The 23,747-nt window shown below is 42.7% G+C and overlaps 1 protein-coding gene across 1 annotated transcript in view; it reads right to left on the reverse strand.

Moving 5' to 3' along the window:
• The window catches only part of rnf152 (ring finger protein 152), a 58,832-nt gene that overhangs the window by 34,818 nt on the left and 267 nt on the right, over positions 1-23,747 (reverse strand). The window lies entirely within an intron of this gene.

Genomic DNA, 23,747 nt, shown 5'->3' on the forward strand with positions numbered 1-23,747 from the left:
GAAGAAAAAAACACCATTAACACATTCTGCGACCTGCAGCTCGCTAAATGAAAACTCCACCTGCTCCCGGCTAACCGCTGTTCCCCACCTGTGAATTTTTGGCGACAAAGATGAAAAATTATTTATTTTCGCAATAAGCGAGGAGGGAAGCAAAGAGACGGTTTGTTTGATCCGACAGCCAGCTCGTGCTTTGCGCCCAGGCCACCCGAGGAGTGGACAGATTATCATCGGCTGTCTGGGAGGAAGCAGAGCTGCAGGATCAGTCTCCGACCCAGCAAGGTCCGGCCTCTGGATGCAGATAAAGCGCTTCCTTTTTATCAAACACCTGGTGGAGAAAAGCAATCCCGAGAGCTGCAGTTTCCAAGCACAACTGTCGATTTAACGCTGCAGAGTGGTTGAATTACAAGTGAGATAAAGCTGCAATTTCAAAGTGCACCTTGGAAAAAATATGCTTGTTAAGAAATAATCAAATTGCCGCAAGACTTGTGAAATGACGTGGTTATTAACTTTCAGACATGTTTCCATTTTCAGAAACGAATATCTAAATTTAAATACAGCGAGTTTAGGATTTAATATATATATATATATATATATATATATATATATATATATATTTTCGTCTTCCTTAACTTCACTAAGTTGCAGCTCAGGACTCCAGCTAGAAGTAACTTTTAAAAAACATCAATACCCAGAATTCCTGCAAGGTGACATCAAGTAAAGGCAAACGCTCATGTTTGCCGTCTCGTCCAAACGTTGAGTCTTTAAACCAAAGAAAAACCTCCAGGTATAAAAAAAAAAAAGGTAACACATCTGAAGCTGCAGCTTTCTCTGGAAGGACATCTTCCTCACAGCTCGCTAAATCCAATTCGTCCTTTCCTGTGAGCGAGGATGTGTTCATAGCACATGCCAGAATTTGATTTGGAGGGAATCCATGTTGACTCAGTTAGCGGAAATGAATGAGACCACCGCTGTGCTGCTCGGCTGATAAACTGGCTGGATTTCACGTCAAACTCTCTCCAGCTCAGCTTTAAAAAGTGGATTTGAGTTTCTGCCAACAGATATTTTCTAGTATTAGCATCAAATTTACATTTTAATGTGCATTCTGTAATATGAAAACGTTATCTGATCACTCACAACTTTAAATTCTCCAATTGTTGCTAATGTGTCATGCTAACTTTGTACTTTGTAAAGATGTACAGGACACAGACAAAACATCTTCTGAATTACAGAATCACTTGAAATGCTCGACTCTCATTCCAATAAATTAGCCTCATGGATTAGCCGTTTAAGCTAGGGGCATAGAGAACCAGCCTACTATCTAACTGCACACAGTTTCGTTATCCGGATTGTTCCTGTATCTCAATATGCAAAATAGGTAGTCAGAGCTGGTGGATGTATCATAAAAGACTACTAAGACATGCAAGGGGAGGGCTATGTAATAGATAAAGACAGCAGAGTAAAGGCTACTTTACCATAGCCTTGCTAACTAGGCTAATGCTTAAGAAGTATCTTTATAGCCTAGCTTTACTTAAGGTAACAAGATGCTCTTGTCTGTGTGGTCATTTCGTACTTTAACATGTTTTTCTTATTAACTTTCAACATTTTAATAGTAGCTTTTAATTTCTAGATCAAATTAGAGCCCGGCGGTGATTAGCATAGCCTAGCTTAAAGACTAGCAGCAGGAGGGAAACGGCTACGCTTGCTCTGACAAAAGTTAAGGAAAAAAACATACGTAAACCTCTTAAGCTAACCTAGTGTTGCATCTTGTACGTTTAATCTACTCATAAACAAACATGTTTAAAAAAGTATGGTTTAAAGGCAAGTTAGCTCAAGGCTAAAGCTAGTTCTACGATGCTAAACTTCTCACACCCTGCCCAAAGGTCCGTGATACTACTAATTTTGCTAACAAGACCTCTGACTGTGTATGTACCTCGTCTCTGCTTAAAGCAAGAGAGTGCAGGCAACATTAGCAGCTACTAGCATAACACACCTGTTGAAACCTATTTGAGTAAGGTGTGTACAGCTAAGCTAATTGCCTCCTCTGGCTTCATAGCTAACGCTCGAGCATAAAGTGGTAAATAAAGCTTCTCATCTTAGTAGCATAACAAATATCTTCTATAATTTCCCGCCATTACTTTATCTTTAAGCAGACGTTGTTTAGATGTTAATATCAGGTGGAAATTAAGAATAAATGTCTTTTTATCCAAGCAAGACGTCTCGTAAATTGTTGGAGAATTCAGGTGAACTTCCTCTCTGGGGTGGATTCACAGCACCTGGTGCAAAGAGCTCAATGAAATCCAGCCTGTCGAGGGAGCAGCTAGCTTGACTAAGATACCAATATACACCTGTGGGCCTCCTGTGTCCATGAACACCAGCAGCAGAGTCCCTGTAGCGCTATCGTCACCAGCAGCCGGCGGGGACTCAGCGCTTCCTAAACAAATTAGCCGCGAGGAAACTGCTGAGACCCGAACCCTTTAATTACATCAACCTGAAACCAAATTATAGGCCGACTCTGCTGCGTGTAATAACTAATGCACATCGAGCAGGCCGCCTCCTCCTCCTCCTCCTGCTGCTCCTCCTGCTCCTGTCCCACTCCGTCATCAGTTTGGAACATTTATATCGGGGTTTTCGTTCCCAGGAGAGACAGAGAGAAATGTCAAGACAAGGGAGACGTGGCTTATCCTCCCTCCGTGGCCTTTTCGCTTCTCGTTCTATCTCTCCCTCCATTCTTCTCGCTCCCCGCTCCACTTTCCTCATTCATTCTCCGCCACTCTGTCTCTTTCTCTTTTTATCCTGTCATCTACATTGTGAGGAGCGTCTGCGGCTCCTCCGAGCCTCCGCTGTGTAAGCAGAGCAGGCGAGATGAGAAGCAGAGGAGCTGTACGCTGAATAGAGAAGCACAAGGGCTGGATGGGGTTTAAATTCTGCAAGCGGTGCAGCAGAGAGATACATCTCCGGGTTTATAAAGGATTGTCTTCTTTAAAAACAGGTGGATGGCCTTAAAACGAAGAAAATTAACGTTTTTTTTTAATTAAGTTATAAGTCGTATTTAGGAATTTTCTCATGCTGGAACAATTAGTTAGTGCGTGGTTGGGGCATTGCAAGATGATTAACAGAACAGAAAGAAAACTCTGCTATCAAAATTACACATATATTAATGACCTTTCATAAGGTGCAATAAAATACTGGATAGTGCGATAGAAAAGGAGACATCAGGGGCGCTGGTTTCGCTCAGTGGTTAACTGTGCAGAGGCTTAGTCCTTGATGCGTCGGCCCCGGGCTCGACTCCCACCCTCGGCCCTCTGCCGCGTGTCTTCCCCACTCTCTCTTCCCCTGTCTCCAACACTACCCACTGTTCTCGCTCTCAATAAAGGCATAAAACATTAACCTGGTTTAATTGCCAGCATCTCCTAGAGCACTTTACTACCACAGGAACTTTTCCAGGAGAGGCCGAGGAACCATTTCAGAGACTCAGGGTCCCTAACACTTTTAATTAAGTCGTTTACTCAGAAGCACAAAAATCACAGAATGATCTCCAAATGAGCAGATAATCAACCTCGGAGGTGCAAACTGAACTGCTGTTTGTGTGTTGCTCTGTTTAACATTCATGTTATCGCGTGATTTCGCAATTCTCGCGAGATCAGCTCGGGCCAGCGCTCCGCTGCGCTGAGGATCAGACACGCTTCCTGTGTGCGAGGGAACGCGCCGGACACGGATCCTGTGGGATCGAGGCGTTATGCGACAAGAAATATAACAACATGAAAATGGATCTTATTTTGAAATCAGTTTAATTTGCTGGTTGCTGCAAAAACGCAAACAATGAGCAAAACATTCTTTAGTTTAGTTTTAAGTTCAGCTGCATAGTTTTTGGAACTGTTCAGACTAAAGGTGCTGATATGGATATGATATGATTAGATACAGTGTTAATGTAAAGGCCATTACTGCGTCTTACTTTGGGCCATTTAACAAGAACAAAATAATTTACTGGTTTGAGCTTCTGATAAGATTCGCAGGCTTTCTCAGTTGATAATGAAAGATCATTTGGTTTCGGACTCCTGACTGGACATTTAAAGACGTCAGGTCGGGTCGAAGGGAACTTGTTTTGAGCAGTTTGACTTTTTATCGACTGAAACATGAATTACTTTAAAAACATCCTTTGAGGATGAAATTACTCGTTATTTGCAGCCCTGCTCCTCCTTATTTAAAGGCAACGATTTAAAGCAAAGCTAACAAATGAAACTGTTTGTTGACATGTTCCAAACAGAAGCTCTTATCAGTCCTTATAAAAACATGACTGTTTGTCCCGCTGCTTACCTTCCCACATAAAAACACAGTACAGCAGCCTGTGAACTCACATTGGTTATCTTGAAACCATTACAGCGCCATCCAGGCTCTGAGGCAATTAATTACTGAATTATACCATGCTGCTGCACAATGAATGCAACAGGCCCTGGGGGCTTTTTTCTCATTACCAGGTACACACTGTCCTACACAGGCGAGGCAGGGGAGGCTTTTAATAACATTTAGTATTCAGATTAAACTGTTGTATGCAGCCAACGCTCCGGCTTCCAGGGTTTCGGCTCCAAAGTGGGATCAATTTACAATCCAATTAATTCAAATTGTGTGGAAACATGCACACAAGCAGGAAAACAATCAGGTGCCCCATTAAGGCCGAGACAAACCGAGAGGGGGGGGGTTTGATGTGTTTGACATCTTTGCTGATTCACGATGAATGCAACAACAAAGGGGCTTTTGGTGGGAGTGAAAATGCTACTCAAATGCATTAAAGTGACATTTATTTGTGCTTTAAGCTTTGATTTCCCCTAAAAGTCGACAATTCGAATCGTACGTCGACAAACACAAGAGGCGACTCGCGTTTTGTCAGTCAAATCTTTGCACCCTTGTTTGGCTGCATCATTGAACACAGAGGGTTTCACAAGGAGCCGAAGTATCTGCAGATGTTCCTCTACTCCAAAACAAGCTGACGTGGTGATAAGAGTTCATAAAAACACAGAATGAAGCAGTTTCATGTTGAGAATCTTTGTTTCTTTGATGCTCTGATGTTAGCAGGGGGCGAGCTGAGCTGCTGCTAGCTTGCACCTATTTGCTTGGCTTCTTTTAAGGTCAGGATTTCTTATTTATAATGTGACAATGATGGATGTTCAGACTAAACGTGGGTGAAGTTTCAAATCTGTAGGTAAAAGTATGTTGGAGTAATCCCCAGGGTGCTCAGCTCAGGCTGCTGTGAACGCCAGGTTTCACACAGTTTTTTCTACATGCCGCCTCAGCAGGCTTCAGAGAGCTGGCCAATCAGAAGAAAGCGGGCTTGTAGGGGCGGGGTTTCTTAAAGGGACAGAGCACCAGTGTGAATTATGCTAAGCTACTCCACAGGGTGTAATATGATGCTTGAAATTAGCATTTAAGTTAGGATACTTTCAGTGTTGATTGTTGAGGATGTTTTTAGCGGGAGTGAAATCATCCAGGGGATTGTAACCAGTAAAAACACCGACACCCTTCTTTAGCGGACACAGGGCTGCGAGCTGAGCTGCTGCTAGCTTGTTTCGAGGTGTACAGCTTGTATTTAGGTGACAAGTCCTTCAGTGTTCAGTGATTTAGAGGTGTCAACTTGCAGCCAAATTATCTTCAGAGGTCTTCTCACCTCTAAAACACACAGACAAAGAAATCAAAACTGGTAAAAACACTGAAAAAAGAAGTCGACGTAAAACTTCAGTGTTTTTTCAGTAGGCTTTGGTTGGGCAAAGGGAGCTGCAAGCCAAGCTGTTGCTTTAACTCAGTAGCTGAATACAATCCTTCATAACATTAAATATCCCTGTTAAAAATGTAGATGTAAATAAAAGTAGTCCAGTCAGGTAAATGTCTCAGTCATGCTCCACCTGTGTGTGTCTGCGTCGGAGTTCGAGTTCCCTCTGTGCCACATGTGACCATCACCCTCCCCGCTGGCAACACCGAGACGTTTAATGTAGCAGAAGCGAAGCTGGCCCAGTTTGTCTCCATGTTTGTGAGCGCATTCAGACTTAAAACAGGTGAGGTAAAGAGAAAAAGCAGGTGGGGTGGGGAGGTGGAGTCAGTGAAGCGCTTCCCCGCAGCAGTAAAGACACATTAGAGGCCCAGCGGAGGATTCGTGATGGATGAAGGGAACGGGGAAGCTGCTGCAGACTCCCTGGTGACCGGCTCGCTGTGAGGATGAATTTCAGTTATCTTCTGAGGAGCAGATATTTTCCTCTGACAGAATATTATGGAAAGCTTTTTAAAGAGGGTGGATGACATCAAAATAACTGCTTTTCTGCCGTGTGTGAAAGACGTGTCTGTCAGCGTCAAAGGAGATCACACACAGGTGGCATCTAATTTAAAAACCAGAAATTTAAAAGACATGAAAACTTCTCATTTCTCCTTCGTCATTGCCGCCAAAGAGTTGTTTTTTTTTTTACACCAACTATGATCTGACAACGGCTGCCAAACACGTACATTTGGCTACGACGACGGGCTCATTGGCAGCGCTGAACAGAGCGAGCAGAGGTACAAAGTTTAGCATGTTAGCTTTAGCATGTTATATTAAGTAGTTTGAAAGTCATGCTGCATTCATGTTGTGTCAGAAAAATCCAAAAGATGACGTCCTGACTGGAGAAATTCACTCCCTCAAGTCAGAACGACAACTTGAGCAAAAGCTTCTTTGTAATTTGGTACCGTGCTGTCACCACTGTTGTCCAAATAGAGCGACCTGGATCAGCTAGCAGACATTTATTAGCATTTAGCCTGATAACAAGTCAGGTAAAGGAATATTTTACTGGTTTTAGGGAGTCAGCAACAAGTTTGGATCATCTTTAAAGCATTCATGTTTGTTTTTGCTTTACAACTCCTCACGAAATCTACCCGTGAAATAAAAATTGATCGTGTAGCAACCTGGTTGTCCTGAAATCTACAGCACTGCTTTGTTTCCTCACGGTACCTCCCTCTGATGAGCTCGATCAGCTGTGTCAGAAGAAACCTGTGGGTGACGTCACTGAGACTACGTCCATTATTAGCTCATCAGGTGTGGATAGAAATGAAGCAGTAGCTCGATTTGTCCCGTCACGATCTGTAGTGGAAGTTTTTCCGTCTCTAGCTCTCTGAAGCGGTTCATCCTCAGGGAACCAAGGATGCTAAATTTTAATGTTGCGATATTTAACTCAGGACCAAAGCGTTGCTCTGACAGACTCAGTGCTGAGCCGCCAGCGTGGTTAGAAATCAAACATACTCCCCTGTTGCTCTCCTGCCTTTGAGCTTCGTCCTGACTCTCTTCTTTCTCTCCGCCTCCTCTTTGCAGCTCATTGCCAAGACTCCATCACACCACTTCCCTTTAGGGGTCGTGTCCTTATGTAACAAAAAAAAAAAGAATCTCAATCACGGCATGCGTGTGTTGTGACTCCTTTACCCTACAGACACAACGCAGCGTGAGCTTTCCACACAGTGTCCCCAAACAAGCTGCGCCTGGTTCAAAAGGGGAGGTCACCCTGAAAAAATAAACCTCACACAGACCTTCGCCTCTCGGGAGAACAGCCACATTAACAGCTCTGCTCGGGGCGCCGCAGCCTGCCAGAGAACCGACACAGAAAAATATGAAACGTTTAAAAAACACACCCAAAAGTCCCTCGTCAACCAGACTTTTACGAGGTGAAACAGCTTTCAAATTCAACCCCCAAGTCAAATCTGAGAGTTAAATTAGCTGCCGCTGGCTCGGGAGTGTTGGGAGAAGCAGATACACGTCTGCAGGAGTGGACGACAAGAACGAGACGGAGCAAATTTAACACACGACACCAACAGTGGATCCATCTTTTACAGCCTGTGAACATCATTAAGTGTCCGTATGCCGCTGCTGTTAGCTTCGCGTCTGTATAAATAATCCAGGCTCGCGCAGACAGCCCCAGATGTTAGATAAAGGAGGAAGTGGGTCACATGTGCAGCTGAAGCTAACAGCTCCTCCAGCAGACGGAGCGTTCAGACACTGAAAGAGCGGCCGCTGTAATCTGTCAGGATTTAACCTTTGAACTCTGCTCCAGTCCACCGGTGCATACACTGGTGTTTTTGCTTATTGTGATGTCATTTCTTAGAGTATCTTCAAATGCGTCACATCCCTATAATCTGTACAACTTCAGCTAAAAGGTTATGTACATTAATAATCCAGAATAACAAATGTTAATCTGACCTGTACTTCTTCTAGTTTAGCAAAGTAAACACACAAAATCTATTAATCCAGAACAATCCTTAATGCAGACACTTGAAGAAAATACTTGTGAACAAGGAAGAAGTTATTTGAACTCTTTACATTGTTTATCTTTTAAAATAAATAAATAAAGTCTGTAACTATTATAGTTTGGATTTTAGATGGACTTTAACATGATCATGCAAACAGCGATCTGCTGCGATCAAAACTTTTTGCTTTATTGCATGTAACTTAACGCCATGATGTCATCAATTAAAGTCCATAATGATGACACCAGGTGAAGTCTGTGCTTTCAGCTGCAAAAAGAATTAAGTCTCCAGCTTTTATGGTTTTTATTTTAAGCTGATTTAAACATCATGTAAAAAGATTTCTTCCTCTCTCCTACAGCCATTTTGAGGCCACCTGCACCTGCATTTTTTACAGTGTGTTACCTAACATAATGACATCATCAATCCACACAGAGCATGGTGAAAGGGAAGATGATAATCTTATCTTGCAGATGCAAAAAGAATCAAGTTTGTAGCTCAAAGAGTTTTAAGGTGATTTTAACAGGATCGTGTAAAAACGACCCCCTGCCGCCATTTTGCAGCCGCCCATGTGTCGTTTTGACAATTCTAACTGCACATGCTGTAATGTAATGACTACCTTAACAAACATAGAGCATGGTGGCACAAAAGATGGAAGTGTTAGCTTTCAGGTGCAGAAAGAATGACGTCTCTACCTGTTCTAGTTTTTATCTTACATTGAGTTAAATTGGATCGTGTAAAAACAGCCCCCTGCAGCAATTTAGCGTGTGCCTGCAAGTTTGTACCCCATTTTAACAGCCCAGACTGTAATGTAAGGACTATGTGAACAAACATGGAGCATGATGGCACAAATGGTGGAAGTCTCAGCTTTCAGGTGCAGAAAGAATGACGCCTCTAGCTGTTAGCGTTTTTATTTTACATTGATTTAAACAGGATCGTGTAAAAAAGGGTTAAAGTCTGCTAAACTGGTCACATGACGGCGTCAGTTCCACCTGAGGCGATCAGGCTGTAAATTCAGGTCATGATAAGTCCTGCTGGATGAAGTCCATCGTCTGTTTGGTTAAAAGGTCAAAGGTCAAAGGTCAGGTGCAGAGATGTGTCACTGGGGTTGTTAATGACTCCCGGGGGTCTCGTACGTCTCTGTCGGTACATCATTCTCTCCGCTGCTGCGCTACGATGACGTCACGCGAGCTCATTCATTCTCAAACACCACGCATCCATCAGCCTCCATATCTGACCTACATGTGTAACCCTCCCCACACACACGCCCTCCTCCACACGTCCAGCATCACTGGCAGCTGATCAAAAGTGACACATAAACGTCAACAAACACTGAGAGGAGGAAAAAGCTCCCGCAGCCGGCCGACATGAGACCGGCGTGTTTACGACGTGCAGCTTCCTCTCGGGTCGTAAATCGACCACAAAACAACCTCAGCTCGTCCGTCGATCATTTCACGTTTCAGCAGCAGCACGCCCTCGTCTAATTAAACTCCTCATTCTCCCTATTCCTGCATGTTCTGGTATTTCCTGCACATTTTCCTTCATCATGCAAAGTCCGCTGGGAGGTTTAATTGTGTTAATAATTACACTGATGATAAAACTTTACAGCCCTGCAAAGCTTGCTTGGAGGCTTCTGCATGTGGGCTGTAACGAAGTGTCATAAAATCAGAGTTTGAGCCAAACAAACAAATGTTCAGTGTTTTCTGTGCCTACGCTGAAGCATCTCCCAAAGTCCACGAGCAGCTTTAAGGAGCCTTTACGCTTCCAACGAGCATCGAAACCCTCTACCATCGCACTGTTTCCATGAGCACACACACACGATGTAAGCACATTCACTTTCAACATGCTCTCTGTCTCGAGGTCGTGCAGAGGTGCCGGATGTTTTCTGCTTTCGTTGTCAGGGTTCATTTAAACAGAGAGCTCCAGGAATTCAAACCGCAGACGCATCTGTGTTACAAACTAAGGACGGGCATTTCAAGCAAAAACACTCTGAGGAGGAAGAGAGCCTGATTTAATCTTCACAACTCTGTCGCTTTTAATTCACTCGCATATCACATAGATTTATAGATATATTAGTTTGACCTTTCTGACTATGCTAGCAGTGCGTACTGATTCGGCCTAAGTGTAGTACGCAGTATGTAAACAAACGCTAAATGTGCCGTATGCCAAAAATATGAACAGCTCCGTACTACATACTACCGCTGAACGCAGTATGCAGTATCCGACTGCGAACACAGCAACAGTTTCCCAGCACGTGGCGCTCATGCTTTCTTCTTCTTTAGTTATTTAATGACTGTTAGCAGACAGCTTTCAGATGAGCTGCACCCCCCGCTGGCCGTCGTTGTGCATCACGAGCAGGTGCAGGTTAGTAACAATGCAAAAAATATATTTTTAAGATGAGATGAACTCTTTTATAAATTAGTAACTGTTCAGATATTTTGAAATACTCCCTTGAGATCACATCCCCGGTAATAATGTGCATCTATTCGACAATATAGGCCCAAAAAAATACAGAAAATCCATTTCTTCGTATTCTTATATCAACATCCGATCATTTTTTCTTCCGGTAAAACTAAATTTCACGCGTGCTTACGTAAGTTAGTACCAAACAATTTCAACCAATCAGTCTGCAACATTTAGCTGCAGAGCACCAAGAACGCTCGGTCAGTTAGCTAGCTACTGCGCTGTGGAGAACGTCTGTCTACGCCCACTTCTCAACGATCAAATCAAATCCCTCTAATGATATGTCCCGCCTGCACGTCGATACAGAAGCTAGATACTCTCGAAATGCCGTTTTTTACGTGACTGCATGTGAAGTGTTTCATGTGTAAACATTCAGTCAGAGTCGTGTGCAGAATGAAACCACGCCTGCAGATCAGAGTTGTCTTGGTCGGACTCACATAACATACGGCTGTGATGATGTAACAGCACAAACACAGATAAAGTCAACACGTCTGTTTTTAAATCAACCCTACAGTAAAGCTCATCTCCGCTCTCTACACACGCTCCCTTTAAAGTCCTAAAGTTGGAGCCTTCAGTGAGTTCAGTGGACTCTCAGGTGTGTTTGAGGAGAATAAAAACCCAGTCTGAGGTGTGATAGCACCTTGCAGGTCTGTCCAATGACGCGTGTCTGACACCAGACTGCAGCAGTCTCAGAGGAGCAGAAACCTTCATCCTGAAGGCCGGAACATTTTTCTGTCTGCACATGTGCACAAAACATCCACACCCACAGAGGTGCACGCTTCCTGCACATGGATCCTTGTTCTTTGCTGCAGAGAGCTGCACTTATCTGTGCTATCTGAGTGTAGATAAGGGATTCTCTGAGAGCTCCAGCGATAAAGCAGCTCGTCATTTTTACTGCTCCACAGATCTGAACGCATTCACGTTAAAAGAGTAGAAAGTCCTGTGGTGTTGTTTCCTCCTGCAGCTGTGTTTCAAACCGAACACTATGATGTAATCAGCGACAGCTCCGTGCAGCCGGCACGTCAAGAGGCCTGCAGCAAGGTCTCTGGATTGCTCACTCGTGCACTGATGCTGGAGCTTTCACTCAGTCGCTCTTCTCACATAATTACACATCAAACTATTTCCATTCATGTGTTTCTATGCTGTGAGGAAATCAGTTGGATAAGAAGAAGCTTTTTTACAGCATGTCAAAACAAAACTAACTAAATAACAGGAGACTAGTTACGTTTATGAAATCATTCATGAAAAACAAACTCAGATTTTGGTTTCCTAAATGTGGGCTCTTCTCCTTTTCCTCGTCTTATATGACATTAAATATATAGTGATATATGCAGCCTTGGACAGGCACCTCATCCTGGCTCTGCCTTCCCCGTCTTCTTTCTAACACACCTCTCTCTACACACTCTTCTCTCTACATTTTTTCACACTTGTGTGTTTAATCCAAATATTTTTTGACGGCTGGTTGGACAAAACAAGTAAATAAAGCATTTTATTCCCTGGGAAATAGTTATATTGCTTGTTTAGGGTCTCTCTTGGAGTGAACGTGCCTTAAACCTGTAGTCTTTCTAATGTCCAGCAGGGGGCGACTCCATTGGTTGTAAAAAGAAGATGAGAGTTCTCTAGTTCTCTAGATGTATTCCCTCAGTAAACGTTCAATGAGTTCATGGTCTCAATCTCTAGTTTCAGAGTTCATTTTGGTTTTGCTAAACATAATTAGCTTTTCAATTATTATCACAGCTAGCATGAATTGCAAATGCACCTTGCTAAGTAAGCTAGGGCTAGCATTAGCTTAAAACTTAACTAACCTCTCACGCTCCACCCGCTCGTCCATATATGGTCAACTCAGGTGTCAAACAACAAAATGCCAAACAGAGGCTTCAAAACAGTTTTCCACAAACCGGTGACAGCACGGTGGTTTATGTCTATGGTTTTATATGATTGAACATTGAATATATTTGTGTTTTGATGTTAGTCAAACAATACAGACAATTTGAAGATTTCACCAAAGGATCCTCCGCATACCCGGGGCCGGGTCGCGGTGGCAGCAGGCTAAACAAGTAAGCCCAGACGTCCCTCTCCCCAGCAACACTTTCCAGCTCCTCCTGGCAAATCCCGAGGCGTTCCCAGGCCAGACGGGAAATATAATCCCTCCAGCGAGCTCTGGGTCTACCCCGAGGTCTCCTCCCAGTTGGACGTGCCTGGAAAACCTCCAAAGGGAGGCGCCCAGGAGGCATCCTAATCAGACGCCCAAACTCCCTCAACTGGCTCCTTTCAATGTGAAGCTCTACTTTGAGCTCTCTCCAGATGTCTGAGCTCTTTACCCTCTCTCTAAGGCTCCTTTCCCTCTCTCTAAGGCTCCTGACCCTCTCTCTAAGGCTCCTTTCCCTCTCTCTAAGGCTCCTGACCCTCTCTCTAAGGCCGACACCCTGCAGAGGAGACTCGTTTCTGCTTGTATTCTTTCCACTAATCCATGTCACAAATAATTGTTAGTTGCAGCAAGTCAAATGTCAGCTGACAGGAAATGTTGGCCATCACAATTAGAAAGGAACAGTGAACGGGTTTACAGGAACACCATAAACTGTACATGGCTGCTTGAGGTCCAATACAGCCAATAAAATCACTCCAAGTCGGACCTGAGATTGATGAACGGTTAAGCTGCCAACATGGCTGTGAGATCAGATGAATTTTAACAGACTTGGCGAGTACAAGTGTCCCACATTAAAGCAGATATTGGTGCACATAAAGGTGCATGTTTCCCGTGCAAACTGCAGAATCTAATCAAGCCTTTATTCTGTCCGTGTCATGTACAGCGTCTGCAGATCCAACTTTTCTTCTTCTCTTCGACTTAATGGATGGTGAAAGCGAGGTAAATGATTTTCCTCTGCCACCACACAACGCATTAGCCTTCCCCATTCGTCACTGTTTACAGTCCATCCTGCGAACCCAAATAACGGCATCTATCATCGGAGGAGACGACCACAAAACAACGGGAACACCGCGGAGACGATGATAGATTCAAATTGGATCCTTTTCAGGAATCCTGGAGCCAGAGGCCGCAGGTTCACGACCAAAGAAAAGCTTGAAATACTGTCCTTAAGGATGGATGGACGAGTCAGCGGAGGTATCAACACGCCTGTATGTATGCACGGAAAGCCTCATTTCAGATAGAGCTGTAAACAAATGGAGTGTCAGGAAGCAGGAAGGAGAAACACGTTGGTATCAGCGGCAAAAACCTCGATATCAGAGAAGTAAGCGTACAACAGCATTAAATAAAATGTGTGGACGAGCCTCGATAACCTTGGACGTCCAACACTGCCACGTACTTCTCCCCTCGATTGCCACTTTAAACATCATCCGCCTCTCATCTCTCCGGTTTCCTTTTTTTTATTATTGTGGCAAATTAAATTTACCCGAGCAACGCGGGCCTGTGCATCAGCCCGCCCGATCATCAAGCGTCTCCTTCTGCTGAGGAGGAACCCCCGCCGGCACACACAGAGACCTTAACTCATTACAGAAGGTCAACGCCGGCACCCCGTCAGCTGTCAGGAAGCGCTCAGAAAGAGCCCGAAATTGATTCATCAGCGACGGCGCTCTGAGGGGATCACGTGACGAATATTATGAATAAAAATGCACAGAAGCAGCGTGATGAAGAGGAGGAAGAGGAGAGGTGAAGGCCACGGGGGGGAGCTCGTCCTAACAGCAACAGGAACAAGACACATTTAAATCTGCAACTGCAACAATCTTTAAAGAGACTCCACAACTTCCCTTGAGTCAATCTTCTCATTCAAAGAGAAACAGAGTAGATCTACACATGCAGGATGCTAAATTCAGAATTTAACATGTTATTTTGCAGGAGTTGGACTTTTCCTCGAGTTAAAGGCTCAACAGAAGCATCTCTGTGAGCAATTAAACATGTTTTAAATGACAGATGTGGAAAATAAAAGTTGTAAAAGTTGAAATATGCAATATGCAACAGACACCAATGTCTGTTCTGTTGCCTGAGGAAGAAATGAAATACCCAACATGTAAAAAAGTAATTGATATTTAACTTCCATTTCCACATGACAAACATTTCTTTATCGCGTGAAAGTATCTTCAGAAAACACCAAGAGGCTCAACTGGGGCTGTTAGTAATGACGTTTCTGCTTAAGAAATTAGTTGATGCCTCCTCTTGCAATCAGTTTATTAATTGTTCAATCTCTAAAAAGTCCAGAAATAACAACATAAGCTCCAAAAGCCGAATGTAACATCTTCAGATTGCTTGTTTTGTCCGCCCGAGAGTCTCAAACTCGGAAGATAAACAGGATATTATGGTTTCAAACAGATCAGATCAGAGAAGCTGAAAGTAAACATTTGGCATTTTTGCTTGATAAATAAAATGAGTTTATTTTCATTGGTCCTCAAACTGTGCAATCAAACTAAAGGATGCTAACATCAGCAACAGGATCCGTACGAAGTTCAAGATTAATAGTTTTTGTTATAGGGAAGAAAAGCAAGATGTGTACATCGACTAAACAAAGATATGATGTTAGATAGCTGTGTCTGAAAGCTCAGCTTTAACTTTACTTTCTATTTGCACAAGAGATATTCATGTAAAAGGGAGTAAATGACCTTTATGATCTTTATAATCGCAATGAAATGACATTGAACTTGACCCATTCGGTTAAAAGGTTGCTCATAATGGATAAGAAATAAAAATGGGTTCATAAAAGAGAGGATTATTTGCAGAATATCAACAGATCTTAATGTATTTGTTCCAAAATGTTTTGAAGCTCAGTGTAAAATATAAATACAAGCAGCCGGACTCGCGCTGGAAATGTGGCTATTTACATCAAACCACCCAAATTCCAGACACCATCAACAAGCTGCATTAGGTTTATGCTGCAACCACATAAACGCGTCTCCACTACCCAAAAATGTCCCTCAGAGACAAACGCAGCATTCTCTCTGTGTTGATTCGGAGTGTTAAATATTTGCAGTAAAAGTGCTGTGTGGATAAAAGCCAACAGTCTCCTGGGCTGCCACTGGCACAGATCTGCTGAGTATTTCTTCACTTCAGGTAGCGCAGAAGTAAACACACTGTGCTGCTCAGGGTGTTCGTGTCTCACGCGTCTCGGCGTTTCCTGTAGCTTCCTGTTTTGGTTTGCTGGGTGCTCGCTAGACCTGGCCACTTCCTTTATTGATTGCTTATCTTAACAACAGAAACAGGAAGTCATGCTGAAGATGAAAACATTGGATTACAAGGTAGGAAGTGTGCAAGACAGCAGTGAAGAGAGCAAAATAAAGCAAGAACAAACTGTCTTTGTTCTAACCTTCACAAATGACAGAGTGACAGAATAAAAATAGACATTTTATGATAGATATATTCTTCTAATATAGCGTCAAAGCCTTTTCTCTGCATCAAAACAACCCCAAAACATCCCAAAGCCTTACTCTCTTTAAAAAACTTCGCTCCTGCAACAATATCCTATCAAATAAAGTCTGTAAATGGAAAAAAACTAAATCAATATGGCAAAACTCCTGACACAAATTACCCAAGATCCCATAAAGGCCGCTTTCTCCCAACAGATGGGAACCAATTAGCCACCTGACTCCCAGAAAACACTTGGGCAGCCGCGTGGAGCCGAGATGCAAATGAAGCAGAGGGAAAGGTGGATGCGGGCCTGCCGACGTCCTGGGAGAGGAGAAATTAATGAAGGGAACGAAAATGGAATGGGAATAAAGTGGGAAATGATGTACGGAGGGCGTGCAGAGCTGGACTGAAGGTCCCCGAAGAGGTTACGGAAACAACGAGCGCAGGGCGAAAATATCTGTTGATGGAGAACGTCGTCTAATCCTGCAGGCGGAGAATCCTCCATCAGCCGACATCAACACCAGCTCGACATATTCAATTTGAGGCTAACACGAAACCATTGATCTAGTTAATGAACATCTTGTCATGTTTATTTAACTGATTCACTGACTAGACCTCAGAGGCTACTAACACCGCAGCGCATCACAACTCTAATTCACTATTTTGAGGCTAAAAAATCCCAGCTGTGCTCCGGTATATCCATTCTCCAGGAAGCAGTTAACATAATAAAACACAGAACTAAAATAGTACTCTAATAATAAAAAATATATAATAATAAATATTCAGGAAATACACTTCAAATCCAGCCCTGGTTTCAAGGGATCAGAAGGATTTATGAGCATCTAAAATAGATTTGTGGTTGGATAGCATTTAAGCTAGCCTGAGTCCATAACTAAATCTTCTCCTTGAATCTGAATCCATCAAAAAAACAGTCATTTATAAAATCCACTGTTTAGCTTGACAGTTGTAACAAGTAAAATTATGTTAAACAGATAATTGCAAGCTAAATGAGAGAGTTTGAGTTTAAATAGTCACACAATCTTTGACGTAGATACGGTATAGCTTCATGCTAACGTATGCTAGCCAGACAGTTGTGACTAGGGAGAGCTAGCTGGTGCTGAACACTTAGAAAACCATCTATACCTTTTACTTTCATTTTTATTTAGATATTCTAGTCATAAAAAAGACCTGAACAGAATTTACTTCGTTCTATCGGTCTCTAGCTTATAGCAGTGTAGCTAACGCTGGTTAGCCAGCTGTCCGCTGCTACATTGCTGATGTTTTGTCAACAGAGACAGCAGGAGAAGATGAATGAATGAGCATAATGTAGGTTTCCGTCTTGTCAGTGCTCAAGCTTTTAATTAAGTGGATGTCATACTACTTAATAAGCATCTGGTACACAGACCATGTAGGTGTATGTGATAATACAGGATTTAAGCTATGCTAGCAGCTGCCCTAGCAACAGCAAAGTAGGTCAGTCGACGAGTTTGGTCCAGAGCTGAACTGTCGAGTGGATTCTTACATCTTAGTTTAATTTCTGTGAGGCTGATGACATGCCCCATGTTTTGTGCTAATAAGCTAGCTCATTAACTCTTTGTAAGCATAAAAGAACATGCTAATATCTGTTTAAGCAAACAGTAGCATTCTAACAAGGTAAACCCAGACAGTGAATTTGGTAAACATGTTGTGTTTGCTTTGTCATTGTTGGCATGTTTGCATGCTGATGTTAGCATTTAGCTTAAAGCACCACTAAGCCTGAGTGCTGCCTAACAGAGCTGCTAGCATGTGGTAGAGCTTTGTTTGATGCACGATGGTAACAGCCTTGGAGGCGGTCCATGTTTTTGCATTTTTGCAGACAAATAAATTCTAATAATAAATCACCAGCACACTTGAAAAGAGCCTTTAGAGATATTTAACTTTTTCTGACACCAGTAAAATCCCCAAATTGGAGAAACAAGGTTTATTTCGCTGTAACAAAATCCAAAGGATGATCCAAAAAAGCGAGGGACTTAGAAAAAATAAGCTGCCTTTTCCAATTTGACACAGAATATAGCTGCAACCTTTTGTATCCCACACTCTTAGAAACACATTTCAAATCTCTTACATCCCTTCAAAGTAAAAGAGAGCGAAAACAGGTCTGGAATAAGATGCCAGGACAAGTTACGCTCCTGAGGACAAATTCAAAGCTCTGAACGTGTCTAAAGCTCTGCGCCTCAGCAAACTGAAAGGCAATGTTTACCTTCATTCCCTCTGACTGCTCCCACAAGGCATCAGGCAGCTGTTAGATAAAGCCGAGTAAATATTGGTAAGTGTAGGTGATATAAGGCGACATGTTCCCCCAGAGATTTAGCCGCACTGGCTGGAACAGCTGAATCCTAGCAACATCTGCATAATCTGTGTTCTTTAAAAGACTGCATGGAAATTAAAGTAAGGCAGGGGTGTTACTGTTGCTTTACTGTATGGGCTGTAATCTGAAAGCTGAGGAGTGCAAGGAGTGGATAAAGACGATGGCAACTTTGATGTTCATTTATCCATCCATGCATTCTTTACATATCCAAAACTGTCATTTTCAAACAATACGGACAGAAAACTCACTCTGATTTAAAGACAATGGATATTAATGTGCCTAAACTCTTCTGGTATCAGGCTTCGCACAGAGAGGGGCATCAGAGAGGTCAAACACTGATGTTGGTGATAAGGTCTGGCTCCGAGTTGGCATTCCAATTTATCCCAAAGGATTGACTTGAGGTCAGAGCTCTGTGCCAGTCAGCCAAGTTCTGCCACATCAAATTGGGAAAACGGGGTTACCGTCACGTTAAAACAGGGAAGAGACAAATAAGAACACTATTGTCATCAACATTATTGTCTTCTGTAGCGTTAAGACTTTACATCACTGGAAAAAAGTAACCCGGTCCTAGAACTGGGGTATAAAACAATCTCGCTCAGGGATAGCACTACAATTTCTACCAAAACAGCAGTAAGCCATCTTTACGTTGTAAATTTAATATGAAGGGTAACTTTTGGTCATCGGAAGTCTGAAAGTTAAGACAGAAACAAGCTGTGCTAACGTTAGCGGCAGCCCGGCTCATCGCCTTCCCATATACAGATGAAAGTGCTTTACAATTTACAAGTTCCTTTTCTTGATCCAACAACGTGAGCAAATTAAACTCACTGATGCATCTGAATAACTCAGATAACCATTTTCTCTGCAGCTCCAGACCTTCGTCTCATGTTGCTCTGCATTTTCTTCCAACAAAAGACCACATTGTTTTACTGACGTGCCTCGGCAGCTTTTAAATTACAGTGAGCACAAATCAGTGAAAAGGTGTCATTTTGTAGTTTGGTCGGATTTATTCATCCAGGTGAGAGTGATGCCGCTTGACATGCGAGTCATTGAACAAGAAAGGGGGCAATTATGAGCGTAAAATCCAGCTTCATGTTGGGTTATTAATCTCAAAACGGTTTTACTTAGAGTGCACATGCAATCAGATTTGTTTTGATTGGCCGTCTCTCTAAATTGGCAGGTCGACATGTTAACCAATAAATAAGCAACATATGAATTCGTGTGACTGTTGTTTGGAGGACTCAAACAAAAACGCAGCATTCAAGGCCCCTTCAGTTTACGTCTTGTTAATGGAAACAACACTGTGAGAGAGCGGCTGCACTGCCTGACCTCTAAGGTTCAGTGAACTGTTTGTCCTCCCGCTTCCTCGATGTTGTTCTTCCTGCAACAAGTAGAATGTTTTTTTTCTTGGAACATCGTCTCCTCATGAGTCACCGACGCTGATCCCCGCTCGGTTCAGTTACGACACCCTGACAAACACTGTAAATACAATGCCTGCAGGAGGGAAATAAGAGTTTTGCTAATATGCACTCTTTGATATTTATCTATCGCACTTCATATCGTTCCTATCGTTGTTTTCTCATTCCTATCAGGCCTTATTGACACTCGTGATGTATTTGTTCAACACTGGATTAGAGACACAGTTAGAGGAACACGAGCTCGACTAAAAACCTCCAAAAATCCACATTTAAATGACTATTTTCACGCAAACTGCCCTGCAGCCAAAAGACACAGAAGAAGAATACAAATTAAATAGAAAACCACTTCATTATTCGAGTTGTGCTTCAGGGCTGCATTGCCTCAAACAAATATCTATTTAAATTAACATAAAGTCAACATGGAGCTTTAAAAGCACAGATTACAGACAATAACAAAATCGATGCATCATATGTTGTGTAATCCTGCATTTCCCATGATGCAACTGACCAGCGATTTTCATTAGACCCTGAGGAGTCGTAGTTTTAACTGGAGAACAGATTGACTCATGGAACTATGGCACTTCATTTCCTGTTTCGAATGAAGGTTTTTATTTTGAAAGGACGGTGAAATGACTTTGTGCAGATCGTAAAAGTATCGCGAGTGAGGACAAGTTTATTTTTATATCGCAGTTAAACTGTTTGAGATCTGATTAGCGATAAATTAACTGTTTACAAAGATGCTTAATAAACTAAAATGTGCGTCTACATGCCCTCAAACGTCGTACATTCTCTAGAGAGCATCTACTCTTCCCAAAATACAACCGAAGAAGAATGTATTTATGGAGGAAGTAGAAGAAGAAGTCAAGTACTTGTTGACTTGTCAAACAGTCTCCAACAGAAAAGCTTTACTGCCGCCATGTTTCTGGCCCTCAGTGAAACTCATTCATGTCACCTAATGTGACCCCCACGTTGTGTAAACATGAGCAGAACTAATATATTAATCCACCCGGAGAGCAACAATCAGATTAAGCCTTTATGTGATTATTAGACGCTAATACTTCCCTGTTGAATGGATTATCAAAGGTTTACATCAACCCCTCCCAACACCGTTACAATCCCCTCCAGGCTGGCCAGGCTCTTCTGACTGAGGAGGTTACATGAGGCATTTATATTCACATATAGCCAAAGCCAACAAACACACACACAGAGAGAGAGAGTACTCCTCCCCGTGCAGAGTGACGTGATCTTGATGTGTAAAATGGTTGAAGTGCTCCTTTAGAGTGGGTTCTGCTTCATAGTCTGATCTTTATGTTGCATACTTCTAACCTGACTTGAGTTAATAACACCCCTTTCCCACCGACATCAGCACGTAGACCCGCTTATAGATGCCGATTGTCTCTTTTCCCATTGCCAGTGAAGTAGTCCTGTCGGTCTCTTTTCTGCTGCGTCACCGTCTGACGTCACAAACGCCCCAGAGACAGGGTTAGTAACCAGTGAAGATGTTACGGTGGATAGGTCTTTGCTGTATCTATTACTCATTCAGTCTGTTTATCAAACTTAGCGCAGACAAATTTGGAACGATGTTCGAGCGCCGCTCAGACGGAGACGGGCGGAATTTGCAGCTGAGTTGACAAGGAGTCGCAGAAGTTAGAAGGAGCATAGCATCGCGTCAGAAAGGGGGCGGAGATTAGTGTCTGAATGCAGATTGTAGCCTAAGCAAGCACTAAGCAAAAAGCTGGGTGTTTTTTGACCAGTGGGAAAACAGCTGAAGATTTTCCTGCAACAAATCTGGTGTCAGGTAGGGGTGCAAGGATTAGGCGACATTGTTGATAAAGATCGATGACAGAATTAGTCGCCAACAAATTTAATTGTCAGTAATTAATCTGTTACGTCATCATGCATGTTTTTCCTGCTGCGCGGACATAGCTTCGTTTCAGGAGCGGAGTTGGCTGAGGGGCGAGCCATCTCACAACCTTGCTATCTCTGCTGAGAGTTGTTCATGCAAAACAGCGCCCAGAAAGCGACAGGTAAACAAAACATAGCAAAATGGCGGCGGCCGATGCAACACCATCACGTCCTGAAACGTCTAAAGTTTGGGAGCATTTCACCGTCAACGCTGCAGACAAGGATCGCCTGCAGGATCTGTAAAGAGGAGCTTGCTCACGTCGGTAATGAGCGAGCGTTTGAAGAGAAGGCACGCTGGACTGTGTACTTCATCTGATGTCATTTTTATGTGAGCGCTTTGTCTGCGTCTTTATTTCTCTTTTGTATCAGTAGGAGCCAAATAAGCAGCAGAGTTTATAAAAAGACAAACATCTGAATGAAGAACTCATATTTACTCTCTTTATTGTTAGTAAGCAAACGCTTAAAGGAACCTCCAACTAAATGTAAAAGCCGATCAGTCGATTAATCGTTTCTGTAATCGATCAAAATAGTCATTTGTTGCAGCCCTACTGTCAGGTTGTGTGCAGCATAGAAAGAAGACCATGCATGATGCTGAAAAGCAGGAGGGCAATAAGGACCCAGTAGCTGTTATTTTGCCCCAAGGCTCCCCGAGCAGGTTAATCTGGCCTCGATCACAATCTTCAAATTCCTTGTTGTGTCCAAACAAAACACTAAAACCCCAAAGCTGCTTCGTCAACAACTACATGGAACAGGAACAGGCAAATATGTTTAAGTAATACTGATGAAGTGACTAATCTGAGCACGTATGCATCGTCATTTTATTTTAGATAATCCACAGGGGACACGATGCTGAAGGCTGCTGCAGGGACTGAACAGGAAACCCAACAGACAATAGCTGATAAGAGCCTGGGTGGGTACTCACAGCTGTACCCACTTATAAATAACCTACTGTATGGAATCATCAAACAAACTACAGGAAGTGATTTCACAGATAAGACTAAACCCCTCACAAAGCCGTAAAGGTTTGCTGCTCGCACAACAAGTCAAAGTGACATAAAGTCTCGCTCGAACACAGAAATCCTGCAGGCAATTAAGCTCACAGAGAATTAAAGAAGAGTTGACACGTCCTAAATGTTGGATGAAGTCCAGCGGCGGCAAATCAGGCTTTTAAATAAATAAAGAAGAAGAGGGATTACACGCTTTTCTTAATACATGGAAGGAGAGGAACAACATACAAATTAGAAGAGAAGAATGCCGTCTTGCAGACTAATGCTATATTCCTGCACAATATGCTCCTTATCTGACCCGTTCTTGTTGCATTTCACAGCCTGCTTGTCAATTCAAACTTTGCATTTGAATAAACACCATAGAGAGACTAAACAAGCCACTTAACACCTGCATTATCGCCTGCATGTCCATGCTGAAGGTGGTTTCAGGTAAATTATATCACTAAAAAACACAAGATAATGGAACAAGCTGCATGATAAGTGTCACTTAACCCACAAAGATGCACTTATTTCTGTTTGTAAGAATGCAGAAACCGACTAAATTGCTTTCTAACCATGATGAATCTCTTTAACAGTGACAATGACATTAGAGCGGCTAGCAGGAACCCCCCACTGTAAGCAGTCTGCTGAGGGTGGAGGTGAACTAAGATAACACAAAGGACGTCTGACAGAGAACCAACAAAAGGAACACACACACGAGATCTGATAAAAGCAATAGAAATGTCTGTGTATCCGTGAGGAGAAATATTAAGCCAAAGTGGGTAAGAAATTCAAGGTTTCAAGTTCATCAAATCATAAAAAGCAGATTTAAACAAAGAAAACTCTCATTAAATTGTGTCTTATTCCAGTTCTTGCACCTGAACTAAAAGATACAATAATGCATTTCGTGTTACATGACAGACCGGACACAATGCACATGCCAAAGTGTGCAGACAAAAGCCCCACAAGAGGGATGCTGCCCTCACCTTTCAACGCCACACAAAGCAATCTTTCCCACGGAAATAACTTTG

This window comes from Semicossyphus pulcher, unplaced genomic scaffold, assembly GCF_022749685.1.
Source record: "Semicossyphus pulcher isolate SPU_LCO1_2020_fin unplaced genomic scaffold, fSemPul1.0.p SCAF_18, whole genome shotgun sequence".
Classification (NCBI taxonomy): domain Eukaryota; kingdom Metazoa; phylum Chordata; class Actinopteri; order Labriformes; family Labridae; genus Semicossyphus; species Semicossyphus pulcher.